This window comes from Amblyomma maculatum, chromosome 3, assembly GCF_055883805.1.
Source record: "Amblyomma maculatum isolate TAMU_Amacu chromosome 3, ASM5588380v1, whole genome shotgun sequence".
NCBI classification, from domain to species: Eukaryota; Metazoa; Arthropoda; class Arachnida; order Ixodida; family Ixodidae; genus Amblyomma; species Amblyomma maculatum.
Window position 1 is genome coordinate 87,375,975 of NC_139346.1, and position 6,000 is coordinate 87,381,974.

A 6,000-nucleotide genomic window follows, 5' to 3' on the forward strand; every position below is an offset into this window, starting at 1 on the left:
TGCAAGACAAACTGAACCACCTTTGCAGGCTGCGAGGTTCGAAACTGGGTTTGGGCCCACTGCGGAGGAGGGGCGCGCAGCGGGGTTTACGGAGCTTCTCCCAAACGCACACCCCTAGAAAAGCCGGGCACCAGACCGGGGGACGCTTGTACCCATTTTTACCGGTGGGTGTCCGGCGTTGGGTTTCGAACTAACCACCTCCCGCAGCCGAGACGGGCGCTCTAACCACTAGGCACGAGTAGGCCTAGTGCGAGTGCGCGAATTAGGGTCTGCAATTCCGGCGAATAAGGAGCACGCATTCCCAAGCTTTAGCGGTTGCATGTCGCCATCGAGTGTAGTTCTGGCGCTATTGAGGCCAAACTGACGGTATCTTACATCAAAAAGCGCCTGCACATCGAGCGGGAAGCGTCGATGTAACCCGGCATGTCTGGTGAGGCAGCCCGCAAATGTCGACGTCGATTTTGGGTGCTCGGCGCAGGTCTTAGCATCTGCGCGCTTCTTGCAGCGCTGTTGTAGTTTGTAAACAAACAAAGGTGCACCAGCAGTGAAAAGAAAATAATATTTTAGTATTGCTGGCTCGGCTTGCATTTTACACCGTGGAAATGAGCAGCATCCACCAATATACAAAAGCTCTATGTAAGCAAACACGCTGGGGCCGCTGTCGTAACCGCGAATCGGCGCAATCCCGCGGGAATTTCGGCTCACATACTAAATGCTAGATAAATTGTGTATATTTCGGTTGAAACAGTCTCGAGTCACTTTCTGGACAAGCACCAGAAAAACTCAAGGTAATGCTGGCGAGTCGGTCGCACTCTTGTCCGCTGCTGCGGCGGAGACGAGACGGAGACGGCGCCGGCTGGGATGCCCTTGTTCGCTACGGGCAGTGTAGAGAATTCTAATCTCGTTTAGTTTCGCGATAATGTAAATGAAACGGCGGCAGCGGTGCATGTTTCCTCGCTGGCCGTGGTCAGAGTGAACATAGCTTTGCAAGATGGCTTTGCCAGCCGAAAATAAGTTTGGCTAACTCGGTGGGGAAGCAGTGCGTAGAGGTAGATCATCCGTCTCGTATGCTAAAGACCTGTGATTCAAATCCCGGTGCCGGGCAATTCTTCACGGAATGAAAAAAATTCGCGTCGATAGAATTCCATACACAGGTTTGAGGTGCGACCTGATACCACTGAACACCTCCGGCAACGCATACCCTGACCAGGAGTTGACTATCATGGATCAGTTTTGACCGCAGCCTCTTATATTAGTCCTATGAAGCCGCGGCCCTAAGTCCCCAGCGGCTGGGAAGCAAGTGACCACGGCGGCGGTCAGACCTGTGGCCCAGCGGGGGCTGCTACGAATACCTGGTTCCGCTGCTACACTGTAATTGACGCTATAATATTCATCTATATTACCAGCTTTGACCTTGCCAAGGAAACCTACTCCTTGTTCTCGTGCTTCCAGTCCAGTAAAACTCGAAAATTCAAGGTGGCCGACAAAAGAAAGTATAGCATAGGAAAAATAGGGCATGCTCTAAAAAAGAGTCTTAAACTGAAAGCGGCAAAAAGGAGATTGAGCGTATACGCAAAATCAGATGTATTCACTAAGGGGCGTGGCTGCCAATGCCAATACTCTCGTGGTGGTGACAACATCGATGACAGAAAAGAAGTGTCTGGGTGTGCATTGAAGAAACTCTTTATTAGGCGGACTTGCACCCGCAAAAGAACTAGACGATTCGGCGGCCGCGATAGCAACAGTAGTGCTCGGCGGTCGTCGAACAAAGGCGGTCGTCTAAGGCATCAACGCTCAATTTTAAGGCGGCAAGGAAACACAGAGATAAAGCCGCAGGCCTTTACTAGCGCAACTGGAGCATTGCAGAAACAAATGCGAGTGACAGGAATCTTCTAGATTCCTCTCGAAGCATCATGCGCGACAAAGAAAATGATAAAGCATAAACTCGTGACAACGAGCATGAACAAACACAAATGACAGAATCGATCCTCATGATCCGCTAGAGAATCGATCCGCTAGAATTACTGTGATAAGGCCCCATTCCGGCACTGTCAAAAAAGAACAATTAAAGACGTGAATTGTTCGCGGCAATACTAACATGGACAAGAAAATCAAGGTAGCAGAGGGGTTCTACACGCAACTCTACTGTAGTCAAAGTAGTGGGGACCAAAATGAGATTGGCCATAGTGAAAAGCATTCAGACGTCACGCAAGTAACGATGGACGAAGTTAGGAAAGCCTTAGAAGTAATGACAAGGGATAAAGCAGCTGGCAAGATCATATAACTATATGTTTGTTAAAGGATGGGTGGGGTATCGTGCGCGAAAATCTGGTCACCTTGTTTACGCAATGCCTTATGGCATCGAAAGTACCGGAATCATGGAAGAACGCTGACATTATTTTATTTCATAAGAAAGGGGACGCTAAGGACGCTAAGGAAAAATTATAGACCAATCAACATACTATCCGTTACGTACGAGGTATTTGCTAAGGTAATCGCTAATCGGAATAGGACAACTTTACACTTTAAACAATCTAAGGATCAAGCCGGATTTCGGAAAGCTACTCTACGATCAATCATGTCCACCTTATATAAAACAGGTCATATAAAAGTGCTCAGAATATAAACAGCCCCTATAGATAGCAATAATTGAATCCGAGAAAATAATTGATACGGTCGAAACCTTAGCTGTCATGCAGGCATTGCGAGATCAGGGTGTAGGTGAGCCATTTGTGAAAGTACTGGAATATATCTGTAGTGCCTGCACAGCAACCATAGTTCTGCATAAAGAAAGTGCTAAAATTCCTATTAAGAGAGGCGTAACTTAGGCAAGGAGACGCGATCTCCCTAGCGCTTTTTAGAGTTTGCTTAGACATTGTATTCAAAGGCATGGAACGGGAGCAGTTAGGCATCAGGGTCGATGGTGAATATCTCAGTGATCTGCGATTCGCTGATGACATTGCCTTGTTAAGTAGCTCAGGGGATCAAGTGCAGCTAATGACAAGTGATCTAGACAGCAGAAGCAGAACAGCAGTCTTCAGGATTAATACGCAAAAGACTAAAGTAATGTTGAACAGCCTAGGAAGGGGACAGCACTGTAATATAGGGAGCGATGCGCTCGAAGGGGTAGGCGAATACGTCTACTTAGAATAGGTAGTAACCGCTGATCCGGACCACGAAAGAAGAATAGCTAGGTAGAACAAGATTGGGGTGGAGCGCATTTGAAAGGTACTCACACATTAAGAATAGCAGCTTACCGTACCACTGAAGTGAAAAGTGTATAACAGTTGCATCCTACCGGCACTGGGACTGAAAGATGCAGGTTAACAATAAGGGTGCTACTTAAGTTGAGGACAACGCAGAGGGCTATAAAGCGGAAAACGTTGGGTGTTGGTGGGGGCTGCCACTTGATGAAGGAGAGCTATGATAACCAGCTGAAAAGGCTTCGATCGGCGGGCTATCCAGAACACTTAACGGTGGCCGTGACGGAGTCCCTGATGCACAGTATGAAGTGACGACCATGCGCAGAAAAGGCATCATGAAGAAGAGGTCGCGACCAGTCCTGTTGTTGCACCTTATATGCATAAGGTGGCTCACCAACACGACGCCAGGATGGTCTTCTCCGCCTTCTAAAATTGGCTAGCATGTTCGTACGAGTCACAGACGATGACAATAGAAAACAAGGCTGCTGTAAGAAGCATGTCAAGCCATGTACTTCAAATGTGTCACCGGGGTGACACATTTGAAGTACATGGCTTGACATGCTTCTTACAGCAGCCTTGTTTTCTATTGTCATCGTCTGTGACTCGTACGAACATTTATCAAATCCCCTTAACCTGTGGCAAATATATATCGGCCAAACTAGTCGATGTGTGAATGATCAAGCTGCAGAACAAAAGCGTTCTGTGACTAACAGTCCAAATTTACATCTACACGCCCACTGACAATCGTGCTATTTTAAGCCAAAGTAGGAACCAAAGCTGACAAAAAATTAAGGTTTTAAGCAAGAGCAGGGCACTGTCTTCCGTGAGTTGATCGAAGCCTCTTATATCGAAAAGCTGGGATCGGAGTGCATCAGTAACACGTCAGTATTACTATTAAGTGGTGAAAGTCATCTTATTAACTTTGTTTAGATAGGGAAGGCCTAACATTACAGATATCTTGCCAACGGTGTGGAAGCATTTGTTTTTGAGCATGGTGAAAAATGTCTCATTTTTTGTCATTTCGAAGAAGTTTTATTTCATTGTCGTTTCGAAAAGAAGTTGGAACAAGCGCCTGTCCTTTATGTGTCTATGTGTAAGTTCCCATTTGTTGGCGCTGCGGACTCATTACTTTTTTGTGAAATGCACCTACTAGCCCAGAAATGGGTTTTACTTAACCGCATCTGCCCCTTCAGGCTAGGAGAAAGTAAGTCAATTCCCCTAATTTATGTAAGCATATAATGCTGAAATGCACTGCCAAGTTGCATTTAAAGTAAACCACCTAAGCATAAAATTGTACATCTAATTAAACTGCTCTGCAGAGTGTAATAATAAAGGTTGGAGTATTACTGTAATTGAGCCGAATAGATGTGCGAAAGAGTTTTGCGCACACAAGGAAGTCGATGAAGGCAGCGGCGGGCAGTGATCAGGGACAGAGTGTGCTGCAGTATAAGACGAAGGTTGATAGCGGCGGATCTAGCTACGCTGACAGATGCCAGAATAATTTGTGAAAGCCTAACAATAAATATAAAAGGCGGAGCTAGCTGCAAACTTTGATACACTTTTAACGCGAAAAGGTTCCGGCTCCGAACCTGCTCACCCCCGTTGCTTGTTTCTGTTTCTTTTTTCCCGAATTCGGGAGAGGCAATCCACAACGTTTTTCATTGTATTTCAGTGCGTGAGGCCGAAATTTTGCAGTAAAACAAAAATGGTGAAGTCAAAGAACAACTAGGATTTGCTGCACTTCTTGATTTTTTCACGCCAGCACACGTAAACTGCGACGTCACGATATGGCGCGCCAATGAGAATTCAGGCTCAAGAGACAATCTAATTGCTCGCCACAGGCCAGTGTGCGATACACTTTTAACATGGTTCACTGTTAGAATGTGCGTCGAACCCCATAAGTTTTTTAGTGACTGTAGTTAAAAGTTAAGTGGCTAACACACATAGGGGAGATCAATGTAAGAAAGCTTTATAACTGAACCGCGTCGAATGGAAAAACATGAGGCCGCCTAAACTCGCCTTTAAATAAATGAGTGGACAGCATTAAATGGTACGCTATGCGCGTCGGTCCACTTGTCCATGAATACACTGGCACTGCTTCGTCTTGCACGACCAATATGAGAAAAACCGCACGACATTCGTACAGCGGCTCCGTGAGTCTGTTACTGAGTGGGGGCTTTCAATTGCTCGCTACGGATATGTGCCTGGCTACATGTCAGCGGGGTGATCGTCAGCCATGCACATGCCCTACCTCCCCCGAGTGATCCGCCATGGAGCCGTGTGACCCTCGCGCTGCCATATGTTTATACTCGAATGAGCCGAGTTTGTTAGAAATCAAAGACATTAGTTAGAGAGCGAATGCTGAGCTCACCAATGAGAGCAGCACGTCGAAGGGCACGAATGCTTTAGTCACGTGATAGTCTCTTTTTCGCGCGCTTTCTTTCCATTAGAAAAACGATACGAGTGAGGCTTTTATTGCGAAAGCAATACTACGCCAGGTCTAACCGCTCGTCGCTGCCTGCAGTGTCCGTGTCTGTGGTCCCCGAGCCGTCGCTGCGCCTAAGAAGAAGAAGAACAAGAAGAAGAAGAAGAAGAAGAAGAAGGAAGAAGGAAGAAGAAGAAGAAGAAGAAGAAGAAGAAGAAGAAGAAGAAGAAGAAGAAGAAGAAGAAGAAGAAGAAGAAGAAGAAGAAGAAGAAGACGAAGAAGAAGAAGAAGAAGAAGAAGAAGAAGAAGAAGAAGAAGAAGAAGAAGAAGAAGAAGAACGCTCGGTCAACCGTCGCTAATGCTTTCTCTTCA